The 17,488-nt window shown below is 41.4% G+C and overlaps 1 non-coding gene across 1 annotated transcript; it reads left to right on the top strand.

Annotated features, from left to right (window-relative positions):
* Positions 1 to 10,826: 10,826 nt before the first annotated feature.
* Positions 10,827 to 10,932, top strand: LOC132176778 (small nucleolar RNA R71). Its single transcript, XR_009439635.1, has one exon. It is a non-coding gene; the product is annotated as a small nucleolar RNA R71 (small nucleolar RNA).
* Positions 10,933 to 17,488: the final 6,556 nt, after the last annotated feature.

The following is a 17,488-nucleotide window of genomic DNA, read 5'->3' as shown; positions in this document are numbered from 1 at the left end:
TGTCAACAATTTATTTCTTTTGTTAAGTGTTATATATTAGTTTCAAATTAGGTTGTTAGTTTGATTTTTTAATATGCTAGGCCATTTATTTCAAATTATATATTAATTCATATATATTGTGTAAATGTTATAAAAAAAAAAAAAGAAAAAAAAATATAACATAGATTTATTTTGTTTAGGGTCCCCTAGCTACCAATTGTGCATTTAAATTTGGACTAGTCTTAACTTAGGTTAGGTTTTGTAAATTTAACTTATGTAAGTGTTAGAAAAATTAAATGTAACTTATAAAAAATAAATAAATAACAAGTAATATAGCTAAATTTTAAAAATTTAGGATCTCCTATTAACCAAGTGCATTTAATTTGGACTAGCTAGTCTTGATTTAGTTTATTAGGTTTTGCAAATTTAGCTTATGTAATTGTTAGACAAATTTTAACAACAAAAAACAAGTGACATAACAATATGTTTTTAATTTAGGGTCCTCTAGCAACCAAGTGTATTTAATTTGGACCAGCTAGTCTTAATTTAGTTTATTAGCTAGGTTTTGCAAATTTATCTTATGTAATTGTTAGAAAAATTTAAAAACTTGTAAAAAAAATAAAAAAATCACTTAACCTAGATATTTTTTTTTTTTTAATTTATGGTCCCGTATCTACCAAGTGCATTTAAGTTTATGATAATTAATTTAGGGTCCCTATGGGCCCTACCATTAATGCATGACGTGTATGTGTTTAGGGTAATTCTTATATATTATTTGTTTCTACTCTACGTAATAACACTATGGACAAGAGTTGGATGAAGAAGTCTAATGGTACAAAGGAATACAGAGACGAATATAGATCGTTTGTGGACTTCGTAGTTAGGAACTGTGACACTCAAGACAAACTTCTTGTGTGCCCCTGTAAGACATGTCGCTATAACAGGAGACACTCCCTAGGTTTGCTATATGACCACTTGACAGGGAGGAAAGGAATGTGGCCCCAATACAACGACTGCATTTATCATGGCGAGAGGCTTGTACGAGCTCCAATTGAAGGCTCGAGTTCAACACGTCTGGCCACAGCTGCGGGTGCAAGCACTGAATAGGGTGAAAATATGCACGCCATATTGCGTGATACACCGCTTTATGATAAGACCAAACATAGCAAGTTGAGTGCTACTATACATTTGTACAATTTGAAGTGTGTGGGTGGAGTTAGTAACACAATATTCTCCTGTTTTCTCGAGTTCATCAATCAGTTGTTGCCTGCAGATGATGGAGCTTTGCTAGTTAATACATATGAGGCCAAACGGTTGCTAAGGGACATGAGACTTGGGTATGAGAAGATTCCGGCTTGTCGCAATGATTGTAGATTGTTATGGAATGGCAATAAGGAGTTAGATTCATGTGTTAAATGTGAAAAATCTAAGTGCAAGGACAAAATTCATTTGGACGAGGATGGCCACCCCATATCGTCGAGTAAGAGATGTCCGGTCAAGGTGTTGCGGTGGTTTCTAATCATACCACGACTATAGAGGCTATTTATGTCAGAGCATATTGCATCTTATATGAGGTGGCATGCATAAGGCCGCACTAAGGACGGCGTATTGAGGCATCCGGCAAATGGCGAAGCAAGGAAGTCATTTGACAATTTATATCCGGAGTTTTCAGCGGACAGCAAGAACGTAAGACTTGGCCTAACCTCGGATGGATTTAATCGTTTTGGGAACATGAGCACATCCTGATGTGGTATTTTTGAGACAAAAAATATCAATTATAAAAGTACCATTTGCAATAGTACGAATCACGTAAGATAGGGCAATATTGAGGGTGTCGATCCTCAAGGACTGCAAGGGTTTTATTATCAAAATTTGAAAGATTAAAATTAACTTAATTCAAAAGAGAATGATTTGTTTGTGCTAATTTAAAGTGCATAAAATAAACGGAAATAAAAGAGCAAATATATGAGAGAGAGAGAGTAGGGTATTGACTTCACCATGATCCGCACATCAATGGATAACCACATTTAATTCTAGCAATTCATTCTATGCATGTTATAATTTAAACAAGAAAACACATGATTGAAGAATAAAAATAATTTCATACAATCAATGGAATAGCATAACCCATCTTCGGTTGGCACGGATCGTCTACCTAAATTATACTAAACTAGGGTATAGTACGATCTGTCTTTCCTAGGTATGGTCTATCTAACCCTATTGATTGTATGTCAATTAAGAACCATTATATAACCATCATTCTTATAATCACAGAAAATAAGAATGATTTGAGTTCAATAATAGTAAAGTACTTTCTAAGACTAGATAAGAATTTTACTAATATTGAGTTAGAATTTAAGAACAATTGCATTTAATATGAAGAACGTAAATCAATTATAACAATCCTCAGAGTTATACAATCAACATGCATAAATTGAAAAACTAGAAATTAAATACAATCAAACCATTGTGCTTGGAAAGGGTTACATCAATACCCCACAATTAGTTTAGCCGCTCATGATCTTGTAAGTTCCAAAGACAATTTATTGAATTTTTAACTCTAGGAAGTGGTATGTCTGTTTATAATGTTTAGAGCCCTATTTATAGGGATTAGGAGAACCTTAAAAACCCTAGAAACCCTAGGAAAACCGGTGGTCAGTCTCCCAGTCCAATTGGGAGACTGAAAACCAAATCCATGCTGGAAAAGGATTGTTGTCGTGCACTACACGCCCGTGTGCGCTCGATCCGATGTTTGTGCGCTCGAGCGCAGTATGCTTGAGCTTAGCTATTGTGTGCGCGAGCGCAGGTGTGCGCTCGATCCTTGGCCGCAGACGCTCGAGCTCAAGAATAGCTACGCTCGATCCCAAGTCCAAAATGCCCAGTTTTTGCCTTTTTTAAGCCCAATTTTCAATGGTTTGTCAAATAAAACCTGAAACATAAAAACAAAACAAAATCAAACAAATAACAATGCTAAGGAATTAACATATGTAAATTAAGGGGCTTGAATGTGCAACATTTAGCGCTTATCACATCCCCCAACTTACATATTGCTAGTCCCTTAGCAATACAAAACAGAAAATAAACTGAAAAAATAAAAAGATAAATTCATCTTTCGTGGGATGTACGGTTGCATTTAGCGTATGCAACGAGCCTTTTAAACCTTTAGGAGTTCCCTAGAGGGTGAGTGAAGTCTCGCGAGGGTTTTCCAAGAATAATACCCACAAACATTTTTCAACCATGTTATCCCCAAGAATGCAGTATTATGACCATCATGGTTCTCATTCATTAACAGGTTTAATAGAACAAGCACCATCTTCACAATTTCAGGAAATTATAAATCAGCGCCAAACATGGCATTTATGAGATATTATAAGATTCAACTAGTGTATGTGAACTCAACACATAGTCATGGGATTTCAAAACTAATCTCAATCATGCATAGATCAATACTCAAAATTCATTAGACTCCCCATTAGATAAAACAACCAAGGCAAATTTTTTTTTTTTTTTTTTTTTTATAGCACTTAGCTCCTTTAAGCTTTCTGATTGACCCATGTATCGAGCGTTAGGCCAATGACTTCCAAACCAGACGGATTTAGGGCATTAGGTGTAAAGATACCCTTAAGGACTTACTAACTCGGGTCAAAAAGGCTACGAAGCTAAGTTAGTTTTTATCAATCAAACCAAACTTCTCACTTTTTGACGCGAACACTCACTGCTTAATGAGGCAAGAGGTCTGGTTATTTGGTGGAAAGCTCAAAATGATCAAATTATTATTTTATTATTTTATATATATTTTTTAAGAATTTATACCAAGGTTATTTTCCCAATAAGTTTCCCAAATTCCAAATGTTGAAACTAGACATCACTGATTCTAGATTTTATGCCCCACAGACTACATGCTAGTGTGCTTGTGAAAATCAAATTGAAACAAGTAATATCTCATGCTGCCAATGAAAGTAACACAATTTGAATTCCTTAATCAAGTGATTATGTGTTTATTGTATTAAGCCCATCAATGAATTTCAAACCATAACAGGAAAATTAATTGCATGCTCAGAACTAACATGTATGCCCACACCCCCAACTTAAAATACACAATGTCCTCAGTGTGTGGATAGAGACAATAAAGCAATGGAAGGGATAGGAGGAGTACCTGACCTGTCACTACGGCGCGGAAGAAGATGCCCCCGAATCAGGTGGTAGTCATGCTAAAATAGCGCGCAACAGTGCTTGCTGTGCTTCAAATCTTTCATCTGCCAGGCGCTTGTCCTCCACCCTCTAGGTAGCAAGCTCAGATCGGAGCTCTGTTAGCTCTTGATGGAGGGACTGGTATTGTGACATGCTCATTGTGACGGTCTTCGCCGCTCCCTCTCTCTCTGCGGGCTCAGCTACAGGTGGATCATTGTGTATAGGTCCATCAGCATCCCTGACGACCGCAGCTGCTGTGAGCTCCCGACCTCGTCTCGGCATGTGGGAACAATTCTGGTTCCACTGGATCAGGCCAAACTGAGGGTGAGCAGAAATAGGCCCATCCTCGGGTGTACCCTCAATGCCTTGAGTCTGAAGGATAAGAAAAGGGAAGGGAAGTCCCCATGATGACGACCCCTAAGTGCAGCGCACAAGTGCCCCGTCCCAAAACTTGTGCATCTGATCCCAAATGAGCTGAGGAATGGAAATCCAAAATCCTCTCTGAAAAGCATATAGGGCCACTAGGAAGGGACCACGCCGCCGAGTTTTGTGTCCAAATGGACGCACATTCCACTGCAAAATGAAGTCCATGAACCAAAGTCGGGAAGGCAGCAGAACCTTGCTCGTGCAGTTGCGGAGATCATCGATGTAACGGCCATGGCAGATGTCATCCACAATGTGTTGAAGTGTAAGCTCGGAAGGTAGGTCGGAGTACCGAGGGGTGCCATCCAGAGCCAAAATATCTGACGGGCACTCATGGGAACATTGTAGAGTAGCAGCAATGTCAGCGTTGGTCAGCTCAACGTCTATGCCAGCCACATATGAGGATAGGATGCTCGGCCGAGTACAGTCGAATGTGAGATGGTGATAAAATTCTCGGACTAGGCCTTCGTAAGCAACGAGGCTGACTGGCTGGAAAAGTGCTGTGAGGCCGCGGCGTTTGCATTCCTTGACTACCCATTTGGTCGCTTGGAGGCTTTTGCAAATAGTGTCAATAGCAAAAGAGGTCTCCAAGATAAGCTTACGTTGCTTCCCACGGTGTGGTGAAGGCGAGGCAGTGGCCTCGGAGGTGGTATCCCGAGCAGGGGAAGACCGAGAGGTGGAGGCTCGAAGCATGCTGCCGCGTGGTTGGGGCCTTTCGTCGAATACCTGGTGGGCACCCCAAAAATGCAGTGGTGTAGAACCACCTTTATTTGCTACCAAACCCCCTGCAAAATGAAAGAGAACCAACACAGAAGCAGTCCGTGTGTGGAGAGGCACCCACGGACTACTGTTTACAAGCAAAAAAAATGGGGAAAGTGGGTACGGGGGAGGTTGGGGGGAAAAATGTAATGGGATGAGGAAAGTGATCGGGAAGGGAGAAAGAAGATTGGGGGAGTGATATGGGCGTAGTGCGGATGCTGTGGGGTGGTGCGGTGGCTGTGGGGTGGTGATCTGTGACTGTAGTGCGGTGGAAATGTGGCAGGGGTGGTATTCGGCGCTGGGGAGGAAATGGGGGAAAGAAGAGGGAAACTGTGACCTAAAAAGGTCACGTGAGACCTCTGAACGAGTGCGCTCGAGAGGGCACCAGAGTGCCCTCGATCGCACTTGCGCAGAGGGGTGAATGGATGGGCGGGAGTGCGCTTGAGCGCATTCGTGCAAGTGTGTGAGTCAATGTGGAGCTACGCGCTTGATCCCACTAGGGGTAGGCTCGAGCGTAGGCCCATGTCTGGTATCGAGCGCACAGTGGGTATGCTCTAGCCCAGGGTGCCAGTGCCTTAATTTAAAAAATAGATGTTATCCGTCAAATTGACGGATTCCACGTCTGTACCGGGCTCGAAGTGCTGGATGTAGGGCTTCAATCTTTGACCGTTGACCTTGAATAGAGTGCCATCCTTTGGGTCCTGTAATTTGATGGCGCCATGTGGAGACACCGTTGTGACTATGAGAGGACCGTCCCATCTCGAGCGGAGCTTCCCAGGGAAAAGCCGGAGTTTAGGATTGAAGAGCCATACTTTCTGGTCCGGCACAAATGTCTTGGGTAGGATATGTTTGTCATGAAAAGCCTTGGTCCACTCATTATAAAGGTGAGCACTATCATATGCATCTTGTCGCAGCTCCTCCAACTCTGTCAACTAAAGTTTCTGGTGGGGGCCGGTTGCTTGCATGTCAAAATTGAACTGCTTAATTGCTCACAAAGCCTTGTGTTCTAATTCCACAGGGAGGTGACACGCCTTGCCATATACCAGTCTAGAGGGAGACATTCCAATTGGTGTTTTGTAAGCTGTGCGGTAGGCCCATAATGCATCATTGAGGCGCAAGGACCAATCCTTGCGGTCTGGCCTGACCGTCTTCTCAAGAATATGCTTAATCTCCCGGTTAGAAACTTCCACTTGGCCACTTGTTTGAGGATGGTAAGGAGTGACTACCTTATGTGTGACGGAGTACTTGAGAAGCGAGGTTTTGAAAAACCGGTTGCAAAAGTGTCTACCTCCATCACTGATGATGGCCCGAGGAGTACCAAATCTGCTGAAAATGTTGGCTTGGAGGAACTTTACCACAACCTTGTGATCATTGGTCTTGGTGGCAATGGGTTCTACGCACTTAGAGACATAATCCACTCCTACCAAAATGTACTCATATCCACAAGACGGTGGGAAGGGTCCCATGAAATCGATACCTCAGACATCAAAAATTTCAACAATGAGGATGGGGCTTAATGGCATCATGTCCCTTCGAGACATAGCTCCTAGGCGTTGACATCTCTCACAAGCTCAGCAAAATTCATAGGCATCTTTGAACAAGGTCGGCCATGTGAATCCGCATTGTAGAACCTTGGCTGCTGTCTTTTTGGCGCTAAAGTGTCCTCCACAAGCAAGAGAATGACAAAAAGTGAGAATACTAGAAAATTCACTCTCAGGGACACAGCGTCGGATGATCTGATCAGCATAGTACTTGAATAACTCCGGATCTTCCCAAAAATAGAATCGAACTTGCTTGAAGAAGCAGTCCTTACCTTTCTTAGACCAATGAGAAGGAATCCGACCTGTGGCTAGATAATTGACAATATCAGCATACCACGGCAGATTTCTCGGAGTAATTTCAAATAGTTGCTCATCCGGAAAAGAATCATGAACGGGAACTGGATGAGGTGTCTCAAACAAAATTCATGACAGATGGTCGGCAACAACATTCTCAGTTCCCTTCTTGTCCTGAATCTCAATATCAAATTCTTACAGAAGTAGTATCGAGCGGATCAACCGGGGCTTTGTTTCCTTCTTGGCCAGAAAATGTCGCAGAGCAGCATGATCAGAATAAATGATTACCTTGGATCCAGAAGATATGAGCGGAATTTGTCCAAGGCAAAGACCACAACTAGCAATTCTTTCTCGGTGGTTATGTAATTGACTTGAGCATCCATGAGAGTTTTGCTAGCATAATAGATGACGTGAGGGAGCTTAGCTACCCGCTGTCCCAATATTGTACCCACAGCATAGTCAGATGCATCACACATGATTTCAAAGGGCAGAGACCAGTTAGGAGGCTTCATGATGGGAGCAGAAGATAACAGAGACCGAAGCTTCTGGAATGCCTCTTGACATGCGTCATCAAAGTGAAAAGGGGCGTCCTTGACATGCAAATTACACAAGGGCCTTGAAATTTTACTGAAATCCTTGATAAAGCGGCGATCGAAGCCGGCATGCCCTAGGAAAGAACGAATCTGCTTCATTGAAGTGGGCAGTGGTAAATTCTCAATTAGCTCCACTTTGGCCAGGTCCACCTCAATACCTCTTTTGGAAACTATGTGGCCCAAAACGATACCTTGTTGCACCATGAAGTGGCTCTTCTCCCAACTTAAAATCTGGTTAGTTTCTTTTGAACGTTGAAGCACAAGTGAAAGATTATGGAGACATTTATCAAAAGAAGCACCAAAAACAGAGAAGTCATCCATAAATACCTCTAAAAATTTTTTCACCATGTCGAAGAAGATAGACATCATATATCTTTGGAATGTGGTAGGTGTATTGCATAATCCGAAGGGCATGCGTCAGTAAGCAAAGGTGCCGAATGGACATGTGAATGTCGTCTTCTCTTGGTCTTGGGAATCAACAGCTACCTGATTATACCCGGAATAGCCATCTAGGAAGCAATAATAACTTTGTCCAGCAAGACGCTCCAAAATTTGATTTATGAATGGAAGCGGGAAGTGATCCTTCCGGGTATGGGAGTTGAACTTTCGGTAGTCAATGCAAACACGCCATCCCGTGGTTGTGTGCTGTGGAACCAATTCTCCAGTTGAGTTTTCAACGACGGTGATGCCAGATTTCTTTGGGACCACTTGGGTGAGACTCACCCATTTGCTAGCTGAGATAGGGTAGATGATGCATGCATCAAGTAACTTGACTGCCTCTTTCATGTTGGGATTCAGCCGGCACTGTGCCTCACGGGAAGGTCGAGCATCTTCTTTCAAATGGATCCGGTGCATACAGATGGAGGGGTCGATGCCTTTCAAATCTGTCACGGTCCATACAATGGCTTCTTTATGCTCCTTTAACACTGCTAGCAAACTATCCTCTTGGTCCTTTTGAAGGTCGGAAGCAATGATGACCGGCAAAGTGTTGTTAGATCCAAGAAATTCATACTTGAGCTTTGCTGGCAAGGGCTTCAACTCAAGCTTCAGTGGAGACTCTAGAGAGGGAACATGAGGAGTGCTTGATGTCACAGGTAGGGGCTCCTTTGCTACTCTCCATGGATGGAAGTCTGCACTTGCGGCTGTTTCTAGCAAATCATGGACCTCTTTGATGTACTGGTCTGTGTTGAACTCTTCAAAGTCGAAGTGAGTCAAGCAGGCTTCCACCGGATCCTTGGTCAGAAGACTAGGTAGTGAATCTTCTACATATTCTTCAATGCTATCCAAAAAGAAACACTCATTTTGATCAGGAGCAGGCTGAAATGCAGTAAAGATATTCAACCTAATCTTCATATTGCCAAATGAGATCTCCATGACTCTAGTTCGATAATTGATGCATGCATTAGCTGTGGCTAAGAAAGGACGCCCAAGGATGACAGGAATCAGCTTATCAAGATTGGGCACAGGCTCGGTGTCAAGCACTATAAAGTCGATTGGGAAGAAAAATTTATCCACTTGGATGATCACATCTTCTACAATCCCTCTAGGCTTCTTAATAGACCGATCAACTAGCTGCAGAATCACTGTGGTGGGCTTCAGCTCCCCTAGGCCAAGCTGCTGATACACTAAATATGGAAGTAAATTCACACCAGCTCCCAGATCTAGAAGTACCTTATCAATTTCACTTTGTCTGATGATGTATGAAATTGTAGGAGCCTCGGGGTCCTTGAACTTCGGAGGAGTGTTGTGCTTAATCAGGGAACTCACTTGCTCAGTAAGAAGGACTTTCTTGGGGATGTTATTTTTGGTTTTTCTCTTTTGAGTACACAAGTCTTTAAGGAACTTGGCATATGCAGGCACTTGTGCGATGGCATCAAGAAGGGAAAGATTGATTTTTACCTGTTTGAACAACTCCATCATTCCTTGTATTTTCTCTCCTTATTTCCCAAAGTGGGAAGGTGCCTTGAGACGTTCTGGGAAGGGGGCCCGTGGCTCATATGGAATCTCTGGGGTGGGAGCTGCTGATGACGAAGCCTCATTGTTTACTTGCTTACATTTATCATTCTGCAATTTTTGTGCAACCTCCGTGTGCTCATCCTTCTTCTCCTTCACATGATTGTCAACTATTCTTCCACATTGCAAGGTGGTGATGGCTTGAACTTGATGATATGAAGTGCTCTCATCTACCATGTAGTGCCCGTTAGGATTTACCACTAGCTGACTTGGAAGCTTTCCTTCGTCCCTTCTGTTAAGGGTGTTGGCAAGTTGTCCGACTTGAGCTTCCAGCTTGGCAATGGATTGGGAATGTGAGTTCACTATCTCCTGTTGAGATTTCACCGTTTGCTTTATCTCGCCCACCTGGCCGGTCAGTTCACTCACCATTTTTAGCATCCGGTCCTCAAAATTAGAATCTGAGTGAGGTGGGGCAGCCTGGTATTGCTACTGTGGAGGCTGGTAAGTGGAATGAGGTTGGTAGGGCTACATGTTGGATTGAGCTTGATTGTGTGGCCATGGGGCTGAGTTGCCCAAATTTGGGTTCTTGCATGAGAAATTGGGATGATTTCTCCACTCGGGGTTGTAGGTATTGGAATACGGATCATTATCCGGTTTGGAGAAAGTTGCATTAACCTGCTCATTAGCAACATCAGTATAATTTCTAGTAAGAGGGCAGTTATTTACATGATGCGAAGGACTAGAGCAAAATGAGCAAGATTCATGTGGTGTGTGCATGTGGACAGTATTAGGAGCAAAACCAACAGTCATCAAAACTTGATCTAGCTTCTTGGTGATAGCCTTAACCACTTGGGTGGCCATGTTTGGGGAATGGCCTGCTTCATACAAACTCTCTGTCTTGAGTGCTTTAGATGCTGGTGCCCTTCGTCTGGTGGAAACTTTCTGAAGAGAATTATTACTCAAATTTTCAAACATAGACCATGCTTCATCTTTGCTTTTTAACATGAATGTTCCCTCACAAGATGGATCTACCATTTTTCTATTGGACTCGGTCAGGCCATCATAGAAACACCGCACTAGTTGCCATTTCGGGACAGCATGGTGTGGGCATGATCTAAGTAAGCCCTGCAGACTATCCCAAGTCTCATGGAAATCTTCTCCCTCATATTGGGAGAAGCTAGTGATAGCTTTCCTAGTGTCATTGGTCATTCCTATGGGAAAATACTTCTTAAGAAATTCTTGTTGCAATTGAGCCCAAGAAGTGATAGAGTTGGGTGTTAAGGACTGGAACCAATGTTTGGCTTTTTCCTTGAGGGAGAAAGGAAAAAGACGCATCCTTAGGGCAGCCTCAGTGAATCCTGTCATTTTAATGGTAGAAACAAATTGCTTCGAAATCACTGAGGAAGTCATAAGGGTTTTCAGTGCTAAACCGTAGGAAAGAAGGTAAACTTTGTATAATGCTGGGCTTAATTTCATAATGGAAGTAGTGTAAGGGGTAGGGAGATAATGATCTTGCAAAGCCACGTGGTTAGCTTCTCCCATGGTCTTAGTGGGACGCTCTTCTAGCAAATTAGGAGTCCTTTAGGATCTAATTTGTCTAAGAGTGCGTTCAATTTCAAGGTCACAGGGAATTAATGGAAAAGACAAAGAACGGTGACCTAGCATAAAAAAAACAGAAAGTAAAAAGAAAGGAAAAACTAAGCTAAAACAGAAAAGTAAGCTCACAAACGACCCTTAGATGCACTTAGGGTTTTGGATGCAGGCTACTGCTAGTGCGCTCGATCGCACGACAGGGTGCGCTCGAGCGTACTGCCATAGATGGGTGCGAGCGCAGGAGGGGAGGGCTTGAGTGCTGCTGGCTTGATTCTTGCTAGAATGTGTCCATGCACTCGATCGCACGCGATCTGTGCTCGATCGCAGTTACAGAGAGGGCAGCTTCCGACCTGTTTAAGAATTCTAAAAAAAATAAGAACAAAACACAAAACAGAATTAAAGTTAGCAACTTAAAACAGAAAAATAGATTATTAAGCCAAAATCAATCCTTAAATTTAGATAATGAAACCGTTAAGCAGTCCCCAGCAATGGCACCAAAAATTGATGTTGTATTTTTGAGACAAAAAATATCAATTATAAAAGTATCACTCGCAATAGTACGAATCCCGTAGGATAGGGTTAAATTGAGGGTGTCGATCCTCAAGGATTGCAGGGGTTTTATTATCAAAATTTGAAAGATTAAAATTAACTTAATTCAAAAGAGAATGGTTTGTTTGTGTTAATTTAAAGTGCATAAAATAAACGAAAATGAAAAGAGTAAATATATGAGAGAGAGAGAGAGAGTAGGGTATTGACTTCACCATGATCCGCACATCAATGGTTAACCACATTTAATTCTAACAATTCATTCTATGCATGTTATAATTTAAATAAGAAAACACATTATTGAAGAATAAAAATAATTTCATACAATCAATGGAATAGCATAACCCATCTTCGGTTGGCACGGATCATCTTCCTAAATTATACTAAACTAGGGTGAAGTACGATCTGTCTTTCCTAGGTATGATATATCTAACCCTGTTGATTGCATGTCAATTAAGAACCCTTGTATAACCATCATTCTTATAATCACAGAAAATAAGAATGATTTGAGTTCAATAATAGTAAAGTACTTTCTAAGACAAGATAAGAATTTTACTAATATTGAGTTGGAATTTAAGAGCAATTGCATTTAATATGTAGAACAGAAATCAATTGTAACAATCCTTAGAGTTATACAATCAACATGCATAAATTGAAAAACTAGAAATTAAATACAATTAAACCATTGTGCTTGGAAAGGGTTTTACATCAATACCCCACAATTGGTTTAGTTGCTCATGATTCTCTAAGCTCCAAAGACAATTTACTGAATTTTTAATTCTAAGAAGTGATCTGTCTATTTACAATGTTTAGAGCCGTATTTCTAGGGATTAGGAGAACCCTATAAACCTTGGGGAAATCGGAGGTCAGTCTCCCAGTCCAATTGGGAGACTGAAAACCAAATTCATGCTGAAAAAGGATTGCTGCCGTGCACTACATGCTCGTGTGCGCTCGATCCGATGTTTGTGCGCTCGAGCGCAGTGCGCTCAAGCTTAGCTGTTGTGCGCGCGAGCGTAGGCGTGCACTTGATCCTTGGTAGCAGACGCTCGAGCGCAGGTGTGGTCGAGCTCAAGAATAGCTACGCTCGATCCCAAGTCCAGAATGCCTAGCTTTTGCCTTTTTTAAGCCCAATTTTGAATGGTTTGTCAAATAAAACCTGAAACACAAAAACAAAACAAAATCAAACAAATAACAATGCTAAGGAATTAACATATGTAAATTAAGGGGCTTGAATGTGCAACCTGCCACCTTGGATGTGCATGAAACAAGTGTCTTTCAAATTATCCCTGATTATTCCAGGCCCAAGTTCACCTAGAATGGATATAGATGTTTACATGCAACCCTTAATTAATGCATTACAGGAACTATGAAATGTGGAGGTACGAACATTTGATGTCTCCCTGAAAAGGAATTTCATGCTCCGAGCGCAGTTGATGTGGAGAATGACTTCCCGGCATACGCAGACTTGTCTTGGTGGCCTACCAGAGGTGGAAAGGCATGCCCTTGCTGTGTGCATGCAACACTATCTAGATGGTTAAAACACGGAAATAAAATTTTGCTTTATGGGGCATAGGTGATACTTGCCCATGGATCATTCGTGGAGGTGGAATAAAAGAACATTTGACGGTAACCAAGAACTAAAATGTGCCCCCGATGTGCCAGATAGAGATGAAATCTTGAAACAGTTAAAAGGGATGGTATTTGGGGATGTGAGCGCCAGTAAGTCAAAGTTCGTTGACAAATCACATGCAAAGAGGAAGATGACTGATAATGTATTGTGAAAGAAGAAAAATATTTTCTTTCGGTTGTTGTATTAGAAGGATAATTTATTATGGCACAACCTTGATGTCATGCACTTAGAAAAAAATGTGATGGAAAATATAATTGGCACAATACTCGACATTAATGGGAAAACAAAAAACAACCTTCAATCCCGTAAAGATTTGCAAGAAATGGGTTTGAGACATACACTGCATCCTTTCACGAGTGATGGTGGGAGAATCTATATGCCTCATGCTTGCCACACGATGTCGAATGAGGATAAAACTAGTTTCCTGAAAGTGCTTCGAAATGTAAGGGTGCCAAACAGATATGCCTCAAACATTTTTCGATGTGTAAAACTTAAAGAACGGACGATATCGGGTTTGAAGAGTCATGATAGTCACGTATTGATGCAACAACTTCTCCCAATTGCATTGCGTAAATCACTGCCAAGTAACGTGGTTCGACCTCTGGTTGAGATGTCTGCATTCTTCAAGGGCATATGTTCAACGGCGTTGACACAAGAGGATAGGTCCCAACTTGAGGTTGACATCTGTATCACTTTGTACAAGATGGAATAGGTATTCACCCCCAGTTTTTTCACTAGCATGGTTCACGTTGTCGTGCATCTTGTCCGTGAATACCAACTCAGTGGACTGGTACAGTATAGGTGGATGTACTCGGGAGAGAGGTAAAATTTCGCGTAAAAAATTAAAATATAATTTTTTTTGCCCTATATTTATTTAAAAACAGTTACTAAATGCAATGATTGACTGATTTTGATATGTAAGAACCTTGGGGGGGTTCAAATCTACTGTGCGCAATAAAGCGGCTCCTAAGGGCTACATTGCGGAGGGCTACATAGTAACCGAGTTGGTGACGTTCTGCTCGATGTATTTAGAGAACGCATTGACTTTTAACAATTGGCCGTAACGAAACCTGAATGGGTCTAAAGGGGTGAGAACAAGAGTCGTCCTCGACCAACTCACATTGACACAGATTTACCATTATATTATGTTTAACTCATATGAGTTCCTCCAATTACGGACGTGAGTATTGTGTAATAAAGATATGCATGTTCATATCATGCCACATTGTTAGTTGTGGATTATAATTAATGGATTTAATTTCAAAACGTAGGATGCACAAGGATTCAGTTAGACAAACTGTAAACAAGGGGCGAACGACAAACGATCTGTTGGAAACCCAACATTTTGAGCATTTTTGCGATTGGTACCTTGACTATGTAAGACTAAGGTCATGCACACGTAGTAAATTTCAAAATATTTTCTTGTAATTCATATTCCCTCACCGCACTAACTATACTTCATCATTGTATATGACTCGTAGGTTGATTGTTTGGACGAACGACGTAGGAAGGATATGGGTGACAAGCGAGTAATGCATGTAATGCATTGTAGAGGGTCGATGATCTCAGCAGTCCAATATAATAGATATGTGGTTAATGAGAAGTTCTTTTGCACTATCGCACTATCGCACATAATGTGTGGAAAGAGGTCTTTGAATAGTGGCGTGTGCGTGCCGACTGTTAATGGCGAAACTGATAAGCGCTAAAATATTCATATTTTCAGCCCTTATCTTACATGTTTTAATCCTTTGGTTGTAATTAATTATGCCATTTTAATTCCTTTTTGTGTTTTTGAAGTTTTTACAGGCTTTTGGAAGAAAATGAAGTAAAACTGGGTGATTTAGGCTCAAAAAGAGAATATGGGAAAATTGGAGCTCCCTGGTACTGCGATCAATCGTAGGGTACCTGCGATCGAGTGCAATACCAGGGAAGATGCTGCACGAGCCAGGCCAGGAGCGATCGAGTGCAGGCAAAGGAAGGATCGATCGCGGACATGCGATCGAGCGCACCCGTGTGCAGGAGGCATTCCAAGTGGCGGTTACAATGTCCCTATTTCCATATTAGGGTTTTTGAAACTCCAAATTGTAATAGGACTGAAACCCTACAAAAACCCTAAGGTTTACTACTTTTCCAAGGACTTCTAAAGCCTATAAATAGATTCCTAAGCCTTTAGAATAAGTAGGCTGGGAGAAGGGAGAAGAAGAGGAGCTCTCAAGTCAAGTCTCGGGTTTATTCTTTCTTTTCTTTTCTTTTATGAAGATGTTTAACATTAACTCTATGTGTAGCTAATTTATTTAGTAGGGCTAGATTGAAGCCCTAGTTATGTTAAATTAATATTTCAATATTGGCGCCTTGTGATGATCATGTTGTGCTATTTAACTTGATTAATACCTGCTTGCATGAATTCCTCATATGTGTATGCCTGATCAACATGTGCATGTGGTATGGACTTGTTAGTTAGATCAATTTGGATGGCCGAGTCCTGGGTTTAACTTAAGTAACAAAAGAATCCACACCGCGATTCTTGGGTTAATCAACATGGGGAACCGGGAGTATACACCCATGCCCTAGGCCCTGTGTGTTTGTCGATTTCCATAGAACATATGCTTTTCTAAAGAACAACTTAGTATACACCATGCTAAATCCTTTAGGAAAGAAAAGAGTTAGTGTATACACCCATGCCTAATTCGTTGCTTAGGGAAATCAATAGCTTAAGGAGTTACAGTTTAATCCTTAGGTTGGCAAACATTAAATATGTATAACTTGATCAAAGCATTGGCATATTGATATACTAGTTTAACATAATTAGTGGTGGATATCAAAGCCCTACCCTTTGTTATCATTACATCAACAATCAATCTTTAACTTGCTTTTGCTTAAGGAATCTATTTTTAAACATAAATTCAGCAATCCTCGTGGAAATGATCCTGTACTTGCACCCTATATTACCATGTTGACCTTGTACACTTGCAGGTAAAACGTACAATTATTTACCTCTTAATTTAGGTATATTTTTGCACAACAGAAACATACTGCGGGAAGCTAACTCAAATACTTGAGGTGGAGTATTACGATAGGACGAAGTATGTTATGTTCAAGTGTGATTGGACGGATAACACAAGGGATGTGGGATACAAGGTAGACGAGTATGGCCTAACGCTTGTCAACTTCAAAAACCTTGTCCATAAGGGGGAGCTGATTAGTGATGAGCCGTATGTACTAGTTTCCCAAGTGGAACAAGTTTTTTACTTCGAAGATGAAAGGAACCCAGATTGGGCTTGCGCTGTGAGGACTAAAACTAGAAACGTCTAATACGTTGGTCAAAATCAAGGGCCTCATGATGATCATGCCAACTATCACGAGAGTGAGTCACTCCTATTAAATAATAATCACTAGTACGATTTGCATGATAGCATCCAATACGTCCGACCCGGTTTAGCACCATTCGAAGCGTATGCCATTCTATACGAATTAAATATTGTACATTGATTGGTTTGTTGTTATTTATTTGTACATTGATTGTCAATTGTTCAATATATAAGCGGTGAATATTTCTTACACTATACACATAACTATTTGGGTGCGTGATGTATTTTGCAGGCTGATATCAGTACTCGGGGGAAGACAAGAGGGCGGAGGACACAATCTTCTAGGCGCAAACTACGGGTGACCATGGATTGAGATTGCATCATGACCTTATTAACAGTGAGTCGCAGGAAGCTGCTATGCTTCTAAGGCATTAATCAGGGTATCGATTGATACTTTCGGAGCATGTGTAAGGGCAGACACCTGCGAGAGACGATTATGTTTTTGACATTTTCGGCTCTTCGATTGATCTAGGCTCGAATTTCCCTGACCCATCCCGTCCGATAAGCCTTACCCAGCTAGGGTATCGACATGAGCTTACTCCTCGCGACCCGGACGAATCCCCGCATTTGCTATCCCCGCCACCCACATTGACCCAGTTGGGTTTATTGCCACACGAC

This window comes from Corylus avellana, chromosome ca3 (genome assembly GCF_901000735.1).
Source record: "Corylus avellana chromosome ca3, CavTom2PMs-1.0".
NCBI classification, from domain to species: Eukaryota; Viridiplantae; Streptophyta; class Magnoliopsida; order Fagales; family Betulaceae; genus Corylus; species Corylus avellana.
This window is presented reverse-complemented; position numbering and strand designations above follow the sequence as displayed.